Below are 18,241 nucleotides of genomic sequence, written 5' to 3' on the forward strand. Positions count from 1 at the left end.
CTTTCTGAGATTAGTAATAGGAAAGTATCTGCATGTAGGAGGTGCAGGAAGCATAGGAAGTCACCTCATAACGAGAAGTAAATATTGTTTCTCCCTCTATTAGAAATAAAGTTATCTATCAATTTGTTTTGTAAAGATGATTTTGGATTTCTGCCACCGGCCATCGCAACTTTTCTCCCCCCTTGCATGTGTCGGCGCTGACTCCCACAGTAGCCGACACGACATACTCCGGTTGCTTTCGTTAGAGCGTGTCACCACCTCTACAGCTTTTCGTATTCATGCCACAAGATTCTGCAGGTAACGAAATGGAGAAATAAACATTTTATACTTGCCTTAACCCCACAGGAAAATGTCCACTGTGTTGTGTTCTCCTCACTCGTCTAATATAGGGGCCCCAGGAAACCTGCTTTCTCGGATCGCTAGACAACAATTCGAGGAAATCGTATTAATGAAGATTATTACCATAAGACAAATGACAATACTTTGCGTATTGACAAAGGTGTGCCGCAAGCAAATGGCGGCATGCAAATAATCAAAGTCCTTCGGTATATACAACTCCAATGCAAGCAAAGCAATAAAGTCCATAAGTCACTGATGTCTTCGGTCGCAGTTAGACGGCGCGGCGCTTATATTCTCTTCGTGCAGAGGCCGCTGCCCCCTCGGTGTCGTTAGAGAGCCTATATAGACGGAGAGAGTGGCCAATGGTGATAGCCTCGCTGATTGGCTGAGAGCCGAGGACGCCATGTTTTCACCAAACTAACGCTGACTTGGTACGAGTATAAATAGGTACTGTGTGTGATTCTGTACTATAGGTTCTCTTCAACGCTTTGAACGCCAATTACATTATACAATGATGTACAGATCGTAATATGGTAGGTATTGAACGACTTTTGCATGTTCTCTGTCGATTCTGTTTTCGTAAATTACCTTAGAGTAAATTACCTTACAGTTATTTAGTGAACTACTAACAATTTTGTTTTTCGTACAATGCTAACATACTGACCCTACGACTTGTCTTAGAAGAAAGATTAAGGAAAGAAAACCTACGTTCCTAGCATTTGTAGACTTAGAGAAAGCTTTTGACAATGTTCAGTGGAATACTCTCTTTCAAATTCTGAAGGGGTAAATTATAGAGAGCGAAAAGCTATTTACAATTTGTACAGAAATCAGATGGCAGTTATAAGAGTCGAGGGACATCAAAGGGAAGCAGTGGTTGGGAAGGGAGTGAGACAGGATTGTAGCCTCTCCCCGATGTTGTTCAATCTGTATATTGAGCAAGCAGTAAAGGAAACAAAAGAAAAATTCGGAGTAGGTATTAAAATCCATGGAGAAGAAATAAAAACTTTAAGGTTCGCCGATGACATTGTAATTCTGTCAGAGACAACAAGGGACTTGGAAGAGCAGTTGAACGCAATGGACAGTGTCTTGAAAGGAGGGTATAAGGTGAAAATTAACAAAAGCAAAACGAGGATAATGGAATGTAGTCGAATTAAGTCGGGTGATGCTAAGGGAGTTAGATTAGGAAATGAGACACTTAAAATAAGAAAGGAGTTTTGCTATTTGGGGAGCAAAATAACTGATGATAGTCGAAGTAGAGAGGATATAAAACGTAGACTGGCAATGGCAAGGAAAGCATTTCTGAAGAAAAGAAATTTGTTAACATAGGTTTAAGTGTCAGGAAGTCGTCTCCGAAAGTATTTGTATGGAGTGTAGCCATGTATGGAAGTGAAACATGGATGATAAATAGTTTAGACAAGAAGAGAATAGAAGCTCTCGAAATGTGGTGCTACAGAAGAATGCTGAACATTAGATGGGTAGATCACATAACTAATGAGGAAGTATTGAATAGGATTGTGGAGAAGAGAAGTTTGTGGCACAACTTGACTAGAAGGAGGGATCGTTTGATAGGACATGTTCTGGGGCATCAAGGGATCACCGGTTTAGTATTTGAGGGCAGCGTGGAGGGTAAAAATCGTAGAGGGAGACCAAGAGATGAATACACTAAACAGATACAAAAGGATGTAGGTTGCAGTATGTACTGGGAGATGAAGAAGCTTGCACAGGATAGAGTAGCATGGAGAGCTGCATCAGACCAGTCTCAGGACTGAAGACCACAACAACAACAACAACAATGCTAAGTTATTTCCAACATGTTTCCTTAGTGATATGCTATTGAAAACTTCAGTTGTAAGGTCAGTTGGAGCCCATGGGACAATACACTGTGTTACATGGATACACCATGATGGAAGACGCGAAGACTTCATCTTATACCTATTGGTAGATACAACATCCCCCCCATGAACCATGGACCTTGCCGTTGGTGGGGAGGCTTGCGTGCCTCAGCGATACAGATAGCCGTACCGTAGGTGCAACCACAACGGAGGGGTATCTGTTGAGAGGCCAGACAAACGTGTGGTTCCTGAAGAGGGGCAGCAGCCTTTTCAGTAGTTGCAGGGGCAACAGTCTGGATGATTGACTGATCTGGCCTTGTAACATTAACCAAAATGGCCTTGCTGTGCTGGTACTGCGAACGGCTGAAAGCAAGGGGAAAGTACAGCCGTAATTTTTCCCGAGGGCATGCAGCTTTACTGTATGATTACATGATGATGGCGTCCTCTTGGGTAAAATATTCCGGAGGTAAAATAGTCCCCCATTCTGATCTCCGGGCGGGGACTACTCAAGAGGATGTCGTTATCAGGAGAAAGAAAACTGGCGTTCTACGGATCGGAGCGTGGAATGTCAGATCCCTTAATCGGGCAGGTAGGTTAGAAAATTTAAAAAGGGAAATGGATAGGTTGAAGTTAGATATAGTGGGAATTAGTGAAGTTCGGTGGCAGGAGGAACAAGACTTCTGGTCAGGTGACTACAGGGTTATAAACACAAAATCAAATAGGGGTAATGCAGGAGTAGGTTTAATAATGAATAGGAAAATAGGAATGCGGGTAAGCTACTACAAACAGCATAGTGAACGCATTATTGTGGCCAAGACAGATACGAAGCCCACACCTACTACAGTAGTACAAGTTTATATGCCAACTAGCTCTGCAGATGACGAAGAAATTGAAGAAATGTATGGTGAAATAAAAGAAATTATTCAGATTGTGAAGGGAGACGAAAATTTAATAGTCATGGGTGACTGGAATTCGAGTGTAGGAAAAGGGAGAGAAGGAAACATAGTAGGTGAATATGGATTGGGGGACAGAAATGAAAGAGGAAGCCGCCTGGTAGAATTTTGCACAGAGCACAACATAATCATGACTAACACTTAGTTTAAGAATCATGAAAGAAGGTTGTATACATGGAAGAACCCTGGAGATACTAAAAGGTATCAGATAGATTATATAATGGTAAGACAGAGATTTAGGAACCAGGTTTTAAATTGTAAGACATTTCCAGGGGCAGATGTGGACTCTGACCACAATCTATTGGTTATGACCTGTAGATTAAAACTGAAGAAACTGCAAAAAGGTGGGAATTTAAGGAGATGGGACCTGGATAAACTAAAAGAACCAGAGGTTGTACAGAGATTCAGGGAGAGCATAAGGGAGCAATTGACAGGAATGGGGAAAATAAATACAGTAGAAGAAGAATGGGTAGCTTTGAGGGATGAAGTAGTGAAGGCAGCAGAGGATCAAGTAGGTAAAAAGACGAGGGCTAGTAGAAATCCTTGGGTAACAGAAGAAATATTGAATTTAATTGATGAAAGGAGAAAATATAAAAATGCAGTAAGTGAAACAGGCAAAAAGGAATACAAACGTCTCAAAAATGAGATTGACAGGAAGTGCAAAATGGCTAAGCAGGGATGGCTAGAGGACAAATGTAAGGATGTAGAGGCCTATCTCACTAGGGGTAAGATAGATACCGCCTACAGGAAAATTAGAGAACTTTGCAGATAAGAGAACGACTTGTATGAATATCAAGAGCTCAGATGGAAACCCAGTTCTAAGCAAAGAAGGGAAAGCAGAAAGGTGGAAGGAGTATATAGAGGGTCTATTCAAGGGCGATGTACTTGAGGACAATATTATGGAAATGGAGGAGGATGTAGATGAAGATGAAATGGGAGATATGATACTGCGTGAAGAGTTTGACAGAGCACTGAAAGACCTGAGTCGAAACAAAGCCCCCGGAGTAGACAATATTCCATTGGAACTACTGACGGCCGTGGGAGAGCCAGTCCTGACAAAACTCTACCATCTGGTGAGGATGATGTATGAGACAGGCGAAATACCCTCAGACTTCAAGAAGAATATAATAATTCCAATCCCAAAGAAAGCAGGTGTTGACAGATGTGAAAATTACCGAACTATCAGCTTAATAAGTCACAGCTGCAAAATACTAACACGAATTCTTTACAGACGAATGGAAAAACTAGTAGAAGCCAACCTCGGGGAAGATCAGTTTGGATTCCGTAGAAACACTGGAACACGTGAGGCAATACTGACCTTACGACTTATCTTAGAAGAAAGATTAAGGAAAGGCAAACCTACGTTTCTAGCATTTGTAGACTTAGAGAAAGCTTTTGACAATGTTGACTGGAATACTCTCCTTCAAATTCTAAAGGTGGCAGGGGTAAAATACAGGGAGCGAAAGGCTATTTACAATTTGTACAGAAACCAGATGGCAGTTATAAGAGTCGAGGGACATGAAAGGGAAGCAGTGGTTGGGAAGGGAGTAAGACAGGGTTGTAGCCTCTCCCCGATGTTGTTCAATCTGTATATTGAGCAAGCAGTAAAGGAAACAAAAGAAAAATTCGGAGTAGGTATTAAAATTCATGGAGAAGAAATAAAAACTTTGAGGATCGCCGATGACATTGTAATTCTGTCAGAGACAGCAAAGGACTTGGAAGAGCAGTTGAATGGAATGGACAGTGTCTTGAAAGGAGGATATAAGATGAACATCAACAAAAGCAAAACAAGGATAATGGAATGTAGTCTAATTAAGTCGGGTGATGCTGAGGGAATTAGATTAGGAAATGAGGCACTTACAGTAGTAAAGGAGTTTTGCTATTTGGGGAGCAAAATAACTGATGATGGTCGAAGTAGAGAGGATATAAAATGTAGGCTGGCAATGGCAAGGAAAGCGTTTCTGAAGAAGAGAAATTTGTTAACATCCAGTATTGATTTAAGTGTCAGGAAGTCATTTCTAAAAGTATTCGTAAGGAGTGTAGCCATGTATGGAAGTGAAACATGGACGATAAATAGTTTGGACAAGAAGAGAATAGAAGCTTTCCGAAATGTGGTGCTACAGAAGAATGCTGAAGATTAGATGGGTAGATCACATAATTAATGAGGAAGTATTGAATAGGATTGGGGAGAAGAGAAGTTTGTGGCACAACTTGACCAGAAGAAGGGATCGGTTGGTAGGACATGTTCTGAGGCATCAAGGAATCACCAATTTAGTATTGGAGGGCAGCGTGGAGGGTAAAAATCGTAGAGGGAGACCAAGAGATGAATACACTAAGCAGATTCAGAAGGATGTAGGTTGCAGTAGGTACTGGGAGATGAAGAAGCTTGCACAGGATAGAGTAGCATGGAGAGCTGCATCAAACCAGTCTCAGGACTGAAGACCACAACAACAACAACAACAGATACAACATGACAAGCTCGTTAAGCAAGCAAGCCTCCTGCATCATTTAATTATTAATTGTAAGGTTGTTGCACATGCAATTTGTAGAGATCAGAATGTTTGTGTATAGTTTATAATTGGTATTGCGGATTTTTTTAGGTCTGTAGTAACTACAAGGAACTTTTGCAGTCATGAGCTGTCTCTATGTTGCATGTGTTTTACTCACTGGTTGTCTCTGTCAGAAAGCTTGTTTGGTTTCTTTGTCTGTCGAACAATCAGAATCTTTTTATATTCTTATAATGCTTACATATAAAAATTTAAAAAAATTACGGAATAACCTTTTCACTGATACATCCCCACCATGTAAGAAAACATAAATGAATAGCGTACCACTATCAATGTGGCCTTGTAGAACAGGGGCAGAGTTTTAACTACATAATCCGAACGTCGTGAGTTCGAATCCTGCGCAATCCAGGATTTTTAAACGCTATTTTATAGACTTTTAATGGTTCTTGAGTGACAATCCATGCTACATGATGTGTTTTAACACGTATACGGAACCCTAAGTCCATATCCTTCCGACTGGCGACTCGCGCTTGGCTCTGTAGTCTTGGCTACTCACATTCCTCTAAATTATAATTATCGTGTCGATATTCAGTTACCTATTTTGAATTACTTTCTGCTGTTTCAGTAGAGTACCTAAGTATTGGCATTTTTCGGATTTTCTGTTGTTCCTAAAAGTGAGTACAGAATGACGTGTCTTGCCAGCATGCATTATGTGGGGACGGAAAGAGACAAGATATTACCAATTTCGGCGATGAATATCCGCACAGAAAAATCTGCAGTAGCATCATGTACTCTGAGATACATTAAATGAAACTTCTTTTTGTTATTAATCAGTTGTCAATGATTATATAGCATCATAAAATACACCTGTTGAAATTCGGCAGACATACTCACTGCTTCGCGATAATTGCATTTGCTCACAAATTGATTAGGCCTATACAAACATAGACGAATGGAATTTGTTTTAATCATGTATTAAGCTAAAAGATCTGCTTTGGCCTCATGCGTCAAACACATGCCTTATTTTAATCTTGAAGTGGCTAGCTTTCTGCAGCGTCGCGTCCCGCTCGCAATTTGGTAAAAACATGGCGAACACGGACCGATTGGCGACTCTCTCTAGGTGTCGTCTTAGAGAGGGATCCGCCAGCGTACTATTGTCTGACGTCGCCTCACAGCCCTCTCTGCTGTAACATTCCTGACGGACGTGCCAGCGCTTGAGGTTACGCCGGAACACACTGGAGTCAACAACTAAACAACTAACCTCCAGTGTGACGGTGCACGGTATTTTTGCAGTATCCATAACTGAAATTCCTGTAACTGACATGTAACGAAAAATTCCTGCTTCTTCATGTAAGCTGTTGCTGTAATGGTAGACACATTATGAAATAAGGTATCAGTAATGCTATTGTACATTAGGATACACCATACATTCATTGCCTTTGATCTACTGTACCACGATACATGCGTTCTGCGACACCCGTATCTATCTTTACTTCTCCGAACATGTGAGAAGTCGCTTCGTCCGAGCAACAGACTTTATTAAAGTATTGACAGGCTTCATCGTTTCATTCCAGACTACTCCTAGCAAACTCAGCACATCTCCGTCTCTCATCTGGATGCAAAGGTTGAAGGAGTAGCACTTTGTATTCTTGGAAATGCAGCCGTTTGTGTGCAGTCGTCTCCACAGTGCTCTGAGTTACGGTCAATTTCTCTGGAAACATGTCGCGTCGGAAGCCGCGGAATGCATTCAGGTGCTGTATGCACGGTATCTGAAGTGTCATCAGCCACTCCAGGTCTACTGCCTGTTGCGTTGTCACAAACACAGCTAACCAATTTAAACATTAATATTATCTTATGATGCTCTTCACAACTGGCGGATCTCGACCATAGGGGCTTCCGCTGTGTCGTTGAACTGTAAAAGACGAACGCGCTTCATGGAACCACTAGAAACATCGCCTTTCGCATGTGAAGACGCCATTGTCACACCAGCACTCACAAATTACGTTACCGGTAACCAGAAGAGATAGAGATAAAATATATGATATACTGTGACAGTACATGTAGATGCGTATCCGTGAGAACTTCGTAAGTTAAGCTACCGTTTGCAAACAATTGCACTGACGGGTGAAAATGTGTCCACAAAAACTTTTTATGAGTTAAACCACTATTTGCAACAAACCCTAAAAATAAATTTTTTTCTGATCAAGGAGACGCTCTATGTTTATCCAGAAGGATAGTTGGTTGGTTGTTGTTTGGTCTGGGGAAGACCAGACAGCGTGGTCATCGGTCTGATCGGATTAGGGAAGGATGGGGAAGGAAGTCGGCCGTGCCCTTTCAGAGGAACCATCCCGCCATTTGCCTGGAGTCATTTACGGAAATCACGGCAAACCCAAATCAGGATGGCCGGACGCGGGATTGAACCGTCGTCCAGAAGGATAGACAAAGCCGCAATGGTAATACGGTGACCACTCTTATCCGTACCTTTTGTCATGAAGAAACGGGAGCCTGAAACGGAAACAAAATATCAGCTATCTAAAGACGTGTCAGCACACTTCAACTGGATGCTGATGATGTTTGGTTCGTGGGGCGCTCAACTGCGCGGTCATCAGAGCCCGCACAATGTCCCAATTTTTACACAGTGCATTTCATTTTCACAATCCAATCTAGTCACTGTTACAAATGATGCTGATGATTGTGAAATTATTAGTACAACACAAAATCCCCGTCCCCGGGCAGAGAAAATACTGAACCCAGCCGGGAACCGAACCCGGGACCCCTTGATCCATAGGCAGCACCGCTAACGTCAACTGGAGCAGTAGAACGAGGAAAAGTTCTGGAGGAAATCTGTTGTAATGTAGACCTTAAATCGGTTGCACATCCCTTACGTTTCAGTTGCTCGTCGTATAATGTGGTTTCTAGCTGCTTCCATTTTCAATTTACTGTCGAATGACTCTCTAATATCGGTATAACTGAAAATTAAGCCTCCGGTTGCAGTAATTTTCCAACAAGAACGTTTTTCACGTTGACTTGTTTTCATTTCATGCAGACATGCAACAAAACAAGATAGAATTTACGTTTTACTAGTGTGAGAGACAAGCATTTAAGCAGAAATTTATTTCTCTTGTTTGAGACAGGAGGTCATCAAAATTGATGTTGATGAGTTGTGTTTAAATACTACTATGAAATCTAGGTACGAAATGCGCATTCTGCACACATAAGCTAAATATCCCATGAGTTTCAAAACAGCTTCAGTTTGCTGATCGCAATTAATTGTCAACAAAGCGGTTTGACGTAATTGCTTGTGTTTTAAAATCTAGTACAAACGACACTGATATTGTTAATTTATTGAAAGTTGTTTGATGAACAAGGTGTGATTAATTAATCAGCGTTGGTCACGGGTGCCTCCGCTTTTGTACCTCGAACGGCAGCAAAAATTAAAGTGTTGGGAAAGCGTTACTGTTTTATTTTCATACCGCCACTATGATAAATTTCAGTAAATTCAAACAGCTTTTTCGTTAAATTTAGAAAAATTAAAACTGACCGTAGTGTAAAGAATAATATAATTACAAAATTATCTTATGTTCGTCCTTAATATGACGCCATGGATTTATAGTGTCGAATGAATAAGAGCCTGAAGACGGATTGTTGAAGATTTTGTCAGAAGGGAATTAGTGAAATTTTAATAACAATTATTTTTTATTATATGTCTCAAAATTGGTGGTGTGTTTAAAAATAAGACCAGACGAGAAACAAAAGTAAAATTTTTTACAACTATGGCCTTTCAGGCACTTCTTCGTGGCAGTGAAACGTGGGTATTTATAAAAAGAGCAACAGCAATATGTAAAACGCGAAGAGCAGAAACAAAATTAATGCGAGGAACAAACGCAACTCAAGAGTTAACCACATAAAAAACAAAACAGTGCAACAAAAACTAGAAGTAGAGCACACTGAAAGCAGAGTAACAGAATACCGCAATTTCTAGTTCTGACAAGTACAATGAGTAAATAGTAAACGTCTTCTATAACAATGTAGGCTTATAGGCCAATAGGAAGATGAGCTGTCGCAAGAACGAAGTAGAAACGGACAGATATATCATGACTGAACCAGCTCAATGCATAATACGTGAAGTGCAGAAGAAGAAGAAGAAGAAGAAGAAGAAGAATATAATAAAATAAAACACACTGGGCGGAAGATGAGGTGCACACCTTCGCGATCGGAACTTCAGTGTACTGCTACCTGCTTTTGCAGTGCACAGCTATACTCTGAAGTCGTAAACGGTTATTAAAGCAGACTAGATAATGAGAAAACAGTCTTCGTAAGAGATATTTCAAGAAAAAGGGCAATATTCCGCAGGATGACGATGAGGCTACCTTCATGTGTGGTCGGGCGTCCACTGACTGACTGGTGCTTTTCCAGTTTTCACGCTTATAGGTAGCATGTTAAAACTGCAGTGGCATTGTTATGTGTAAGCTTCCGTAACACGGCCATTCATATAAACTTCATTTTGTATGTTTACGTCTTCAGAAATCGATACAGCTCTTCTGCGGTACAGCACCCATACCACGACTGCCTCGTGCATGGAGTCACATTCGGAACGTATTGTTCTGTATCAAGACTTATTGTGATTGCAGTGGAGACTTGAACTACTTTCTATAGGAGAAAATACGGGGGTGACTACGCTATTTACACGTTAGTGTTGCATGTAAGAGAGAGAAATACGAGTCATTAGCCAGACCAGCCACCGTGTGAGTCTCTCTCTCTCTCTCTCTCTCTCTCTCTCTCTCTCTCTCTCTTTCTGTCACTCCACTCTAAACTACCAAACGAACTGGCGCAGTGGTTAGCAGACTGGAGTTGGATTCAGGAGGACGACGGTCGAAATATTCACCCGACCATGCTGATTTGAGTTTCCCGCGATTTCCCTAAATAGCTTTTGTAATGTGTGAGCAGATCAGTGCACTTCCCATAATGTCACAAGCCATGCGGCTCTCTAATAAGATCGTGAAGATGGCGAACGAAGAGAAATCTAAAAACTAAATATGATGGCAAGTTTGAAACTTAAAGACAGTAGTTTGGTGGTAAATTTAAAATTCCATGGTAGCCCTGGCAGGAAATATTTTTTAGCCAATCACAGTGCGAGATGGAGTTGGTGCGTGAATTTTTACAGCCAACTGTAGTGCAGTATATGTTTCTATTACAGCCATCCATAATCAAAATTATCCACAGAGCAATTCATTGAACCAAGTGAGTAAGTATGCACACATACTGACGCACACTGACAAATGTTTCACATGTTACCAGAGGCTGAAAATACAGCTATAGTTGTAAGGTTGTTTCATTTAACACACAACCGATTTCGGGCTTTTGTACGCCTATCGTCAGGTGTCGTACTAAAAATAGCAAGAGACGAGAGAATATTTTTACATGCAACAATACACATAAAAACAAGTGTGGTGTCACCGCCAGACATCACACTTGCTAGGTGGTAGCTTTTAAATCGGCCGCGGTCCATTAGTATACGACGGACCCGCGTGTCGCCACTATCAGTGATTGCAGACCGAGCGCCGCCACACGGCAGGTCTAGAGAGACTGACTAGCACTCGCCCCAGTTGTACAGCCGACTTTGCTAGGAAAGGTTCCCTGAGAATTACGGTCTTATTTGCAGAGACGTAGTTAGCATAGCCTTCAGCTAAGTCAACTGCTACGACCTAGCAAGGCGCCATTTATCCTTTGCTATGTATCTAATGAAGCATGTACAGTAACAAGACCAATGTTCACCAATTGTGGATTAAAGTTAAGTATTCCAGTAGCTACGTACTTTTCTTTATAGCATTCATTACGTATCCTGTTTCAGACCTCACGCCATCCTGCGTGAGCTTATAGCGTGCATTTCGGCTTCCTCAAACAAAACGGTGTTGGCACTTGTGCCGACACTTCAACAAGAAATAATAAAAGAATTTTAAAACATTTAAAAAAAGCGTCGGTCTGGCTACGTGCTGTGAAACTTACGTCAATATGAAAGTGACACCAGACAGTACTACAGACGACTGCCTGGGTAAAGAAATATGCAAAGAGTACCAGGACACTTACATCTGGTGCTGTGATCCCGAGCGCAGCGGTGGACGAGTACAAGACATGCCTTGCTACCAACGAGCGCAGAGCATGGAGTAGCGGATATGAAGGAGGGAGCAGACTGGTAAACCAGAGTGGCGAACGTACTGCCATCTGTTCACAGGAAGAAGAACACGGTGCCACTAGCCCGAACGTTCACAGTTTCAATTAGTGATTTACATTTGAAATGAAGAAAGAAAGAAAATGAAACATTACACAGAAAGTTACATGAAAAACTATAAAAGTGCATTATGCATGGTAAAGGAACATGTTGTCAGGGCAGTACAGAACTGTAGTAAAACTGAGTGGATGCTGCGACATAAAATTTATGTATAAACCGTAAAACGTACGGAAAGTACAGGACTTCCTCTCGAAGACTATTTTCAAAACATACTCATTTAACCTCACAGCTAATTTCGTAGCGGAAATTAAGAAGGCACTAAAAGAAACAGGTGAGTTATTCAGCCCATTTCTTAGAAAAAAACTTTAATACCGATGAATCCGAGAACGCCCACTTTCCGGAGCGTCATGAAACTCCATAAGCCACAGTCTCCTTTAATTATCATCGCTATTAATGGCCCAGATAACTTATTGCTAAGGAACTGCAAAGTCACCTCAGTAATCATTCGTTTTTCCATGACGATCACGCCATCAGCCAGGGACACGAAAATCGCAAGTCTCGACATCCTAAGCATGTATACGAATGTCCCCATTAAACAGGTGATTCCTATTACTGAACCCAACTTACTGCTGTTCTCTCGTCTAGATTCACAAAAAGTTAATGAATTCCTTCATTTGCTCAGAATTGGTCTGGACCTTAGTTACTTTGCCTTCAAGGTCAACATACAAGGACAAACTGATTGGTTAGCCATCGCCCATTGGCAGTATAATAGTTAATATGAACATCAATCACATTGACCATCAGTTTTTTTCAACCCACCCAGAACACCTTGAAAGAATAGTATGTTACAAAAGATACGCCGATGACAGCATACTTTTGTATAACGGAACCTCCACACAGCTGCAAGTGTTTCAACACGACTTTAACAAAATGCACCCCAAGATTCAGTGTACGATAGAATACCACTCTGGCTCTACACTCCCATTTTTAGATGTGGAAATTTCGTTACAGGACAGTAAAATTCACTTTAACATATTTAGGAAACCAGCTACGGCTACTTCCGTTATTCACTGCTCTTCAGTTCGTCTGAAGCAGCAAAAAACGGCAGCTCTTCATGCAATGCTTTACCGCACGGCTAGAGTCCCTCTCTCAAAACAGCAACTACCAGCATGAGTTAAATACCATTAAATTCATTGCTACCTGTCAAATGTTGTTGATGTCCTTGTTGATGAAACAATCGAATCCGTTTCAATCGAACGGTACCGGGCTACCCTGTCATATACTACTAACGATAAATCAAATTTTTTTTGCAGGATTCCATATGTAGGTGTTATATCTGACAGGATTGGCAAATGGCTTAGAAGAGAGGGGGTTACATCTGCCTTCTGCACCCCGCATAAGGTCGGGCACCTATTGAAGCACTGCGAAACCAGATAAGACAATCGCTACGCATAATCTGGTGTCTATCGCATCCAGTATAGTGGCCGCTTCTGTAACATACGGTTCAGAGGGCATGAGAATCTTAGCATTCCAAATCCGCTCTCACAAACCACCTGAAGGATCACAACCATTACATTTAAAATATAAACAAAAATTGCTGCACTGTACATATTCAACGTAAGGGCCCGGTTTTAGAAATTTTAGAAGAAATAGAAATCATCTGCAGCGTTTGCAGTGATCCGACTGGAATTTTGAACGAGCAAACTGCGCTTAAGTACGCAGTCCTGCTGAATAACTTTTATTTTTTGAAGCAGCGTCCAGTCTCATTTCCTTCTCTTTCTGGTTTCTGATTATTGTACACCATAAATGTATATTTCTTAACTAGGTCAGTGTATTTCGCCATTGTTCTTGTGGCCCTCAGGATTAACGAATATACGGCGTAAGCCTGTTTCCTATAGTGAGGTCTACAAGGTCAACCCAGTTCATTTTACATAGGTGTAAAATGTCCTCTGTTAATAAAAGTTTGCATGTTTATCATTTTATCCTATGACTATGGCACATTATTGTGCTGTATCATTATCTGTGTCCTCACTAATTTTAAATTTACCTGTCTTTCATGATGTAAATTGTGTCTCGGGTATTATCTCATGTGAGCCTCGATTAGTTGTCGACTTTTTGTTAGCAGGTTTTAAATTCACCCGACTTCTCTTGTGTCATTTTCATGCTATAGCTGCTACCTATTAACTGGCGTAATAGTTTCTGACAGTGTGGACTATAAGGTTTCGCTACTTTCTCTTTTGGTCGGCAGCGAGATGCTTGTAAATATAAGTGGCACATGTGTACGTTCTTTTAATTGATGACTGTGGCGTGTTGTTCCACGTCGCCACACATATATCCCCACTAAATTAGAAACTTGCATGACACTCATGTAAAGAGACAAGTTTCATTGCGTCTTACGGTTTATACATAAATTTTATATCGCAGCTTCCGCTCAGTTTTACTACAGTTCTGTACTGCCCTGTACAACATGTTCCTTTACCACGCATAATGCACCACTTTTAACCTTTTTCATGTAACTTTCTACGTAATGTTTAGTTTTTTTCGTTCTTCATTTTAAATATAAATAACTAATTCCGACTGCGAACGGCCGGGGCAGTGGCCCCGCGTTCTTCTTCCCATCAACAGATGGCAGTACTTTTGCCGCTCTGGTTTACTAGTTTGCTCCCTCCTTCGCGTACACTACTCCACGCTTTGCCTCCCTGGTAGCATACCGCGTCTTGTACGCGTCCTCCGCGGCGCTCGGGATAACACCACCAACTCTAAGTGTCCTGGTATGCTTTGCGTATTTCTTTACCTACGCAGTCGTCAGTAAAACAGTCCGGTGTCACTTTGGTATTGACTTACGTTTCACAACATATAGCCCGACCGGCGTTTTTTTAACAATGTTTTAAAATATTTTTAAGGAGTTTTTTTGTTTTTAATGTGTATTGCTGCGTGTAAAAATTATCTCCTGCCTCTTGCTGTTTTCAGTAAGACACCTGAAGGTTGGCGAATAAGAGCCCGAAACCGTTTATATTTTAAATAAAAGAACCTTAAAACAGTAGCTGTAACTGTATTTTCAGCCTCTGGTATAATACTCAGTTGTGGGTGTTTCTCCGACAGGATTGTTTGTATTTCATATGTTATTTTAATTTTCTTCATTTATTTATCTTGTTCCCAACTGGTATCAACTCTGCCCGACAAATTTAGCACTTTCCCGAGAAACGTATCACCTGCCCGATAAATGTGTCGAATTTCCCTGAAAATACGTCAAATTACGCTAAAAAATGTGTCAACATACCTCTAAAGTGTACGAACTTGACCTATCAGTTTGCCGTCCACCTCCGACAAATGAGAGAATTGCATGCTTCAGCGAATGTTAGGGAAAAACAGAACTCAAACTGAAAGTGAAAATACTTTGGACATAATAATATACATTGTTTATACATGTAATATTTCTTAGTAACTTTTTCCGTTTTAAGTTATTATGTTCGTCATTTTTACATTGAAAATTTTTCCATTTTTTCCATACATTCATTATCTGAGCAATTATGGACATTCTGTGACAGAAAGAAAACTGAATTACATAAATTTCGAAATAATCAAAAAACATATATAATGCAATCAAATGAAATCTGACAATGACATATTTTCACAGAGTTTAATCTAGTCAGACAGAAAGGAGTATATGATTATACATCAATTACAAAAGTGGTAATGACCTCAAATTACAATATTACAAATCATGTATTACAAATAATATTGACCATTGCATTAAGCAGTCGTAACTCCAAGTGAAAATATTTTACCTAACAAAATGTATCAATCTTTCAGCATCTTTTGCAAACGAAGCAAGTTTATGTTCTCTAATATCAGAAACAGACTGAATGATGTATTGCAGAGTTGCCTGTATTAATATGTTGACAGAAGACTGTTTTATCCTTTTGCTCTGCACATTATGCATCCATACTATGTCTTAAGTGCATACATTTTTGCTCACAGTTTGATAAATTCAGGAATAGATTCACTATAAAATGCTTAATTGACTAGACCCATCTCATTTTAATTTACCACATCCCACCCACTTTCCGTTTACCATATAAAACCGTGCGAAAAACACATGGAAGAAGGCTCATCTAAGATTTTCGCTATTATAAGCAAAAGTTGGTAAGTGGGTGACTTTTAGAAGTAATCCTTTCGAAAACGGAACGAAAAAGTTTCAATAAATGTTTACCGAACGCAATACACAGGTTATGAATGGCTAACTGTAGAAAACTAGAGTTATTGGAAGGAATTCCGAGTTATACAGCTACATATCAAAAAATTCTAACATATAAACATATAAATCAATTAATGTTGTAGGGTAGCGACGCGAGTACATTCCACTTCCGTTTTGTGAAAACCTTTTGATGATAGCACATAGTAACATTCCTCTTGACCGTGAGCTTTGTGAATTCTGCCTGTGGCACGAAAAATTAGATAACCTTTTAGCTGAATACGCACAGTTTAAGTCATTCAACAGTATCGTGTTCGGTCACAACTCCCTGTTCATAAAATTTACATATTCAGCAAAAAATGAACTGTCTTTTGTAATTTACAATGATACAGTACGTGTGTCTGAACTAGTTTCCAGTTCCAAACGTAGCAGAACTCTATTTCATATTCCCATCATATTCATTTGCATATATCATTCAACATTCCCTAATACGCACACCGTGGCTATGACGAGGGTTATCCAAAGTTTAAACTGTAAACGGGAACCCATTGCATTAAGCAGATCGCTGAATAGCTGTATGCAATCGCTCAGATTGTAAAAGGGTATTCACTATAAAACAAGCTGTGCAGAATAAGTAGCATTTCACGCGGCCGAGGTCTGCAGTGTTTCCAAGGAAACATTTGAGTAAGACTATATTGAACACATAGAACATTCTATTTTCACTCATATGCTGCATGTCGCGCAGTATTCCAGTTACGGTGTGAACTGCAGGCATCACTATGCAGTGCCTGTCACTGTCTGCAGTCTGAGTGAAAAATTGCGATGGGCCTATCTGGAGCATGAACATATGAGACGAAAATGCAACATGTGGCTATCAAGAAGCTACATTAATCCAGATCGGGTATCTTTCCTTCCAGTGACTGTGGAAAAACACAAATATTTTACAAAATTATGGCACCAAGAGCGTTACCACAAAATACAATTCCGATTTGTCGATTTCTTGATGTGTTCACTCAAAAAGAGCATATTACACATAAAATCAGTTAATCTCATGACAATGATGATGATTGTAAATATAGCCTCAACCACACATTTTACAAGTTTTTTAACGTATGAAACAGTAGCAGAAACAGAGTACCAAAGCAACTGCAATTTATTCAAGTGTAAAGCACTTGGACACTTATATTCTTATATTTTTGCCGATGTGCTTGAAAGCTTCCGTCGCCTTTGCCTTCAGTCGTGTGAATTGGATCAATTACATTACATTGCTTCACCTGGCTCGACTTGGGATGCTCTGCTGAAAATTTCTGGATAGGAATTTCAGCTTACTACATAAATCGATCCCCTTCAGTTTGTTGAGCATGGCATCGGAGGCAGCTGACCCTTTATTCCTGGAGATATGCCACTGCCAGCAACAACGGATTCATGTCCAGTTATGATTAAAAAATCAACGAATCACATAAAATATACCGTGATATGAGTACCCTTTACTGCCGGGTGTGTCGTAGTATCCTCCTGCGTTAATATCTGAACGACTCCCTTCAGAGAGTATAGAAACTTTGGAGGAGAACGTAGTACACACGATTCAATCATTCGGTATATCTTAGAAGCTCAATAGCCCTAAACTTTTCACGATTTTCATTTGGATTTGCATCATGTGCAGAAGAAACGAGAAGGTGCGTAGATTAATTATAACATTGTGTGTTAAGAAAAAACATTAAAGAATTTTGAAACAATGTCTGCAACATAAATTGGTTTGGAAAAGTTTCCTAGAAATTTGTCACTCCGGTAACTTCTCTGGGTGAAGCAATACATTGAGGTTACTGCGCAAAAATGCATGAGTACAAGCTATGATTTTAAGAGAGCTTTTTCAAACTAACGAATAATCATCCGTTTGGAAAAAAGCAATAAGCGACAGATGCTGGATAGAAGAGTAGCGACATTGAGGGAACACAAGGAATCCAAATTTTCAAAATAACGTTTTTCTTGAAGAAAATTTAGTCGCCATTGAACTCAGCAGGCTCAATGTAGGTTTTGATAATCCCATAACAGTAGAAATGGTCATCTTGGATATTTCAGAAACACTTCTTGCCGCCTTCCATTAAGGATACATGTGAAATGAGTTACCCCTATGCAGATAAGGATAACTTAATTTGTCACATCAAAACTCTAAATATTTATGGGAT

This window comes from Schistocerca serialis, chromosome 7 (assembly GCF_023864345.2).
Source record: "Schistocerca serialis cubense isolate TAMUIC-IGC-003099 chromosome 7, iqSchSeri2.2, whole genome shotgun sequence".
NCBI classification, from domain to species: domain Eukaryota; kingdom Metazoa; phylum Arthropoda; class Insecta; order Orthoptera; family Acrididae; genus Schistocerca; species Schistocerca serialis.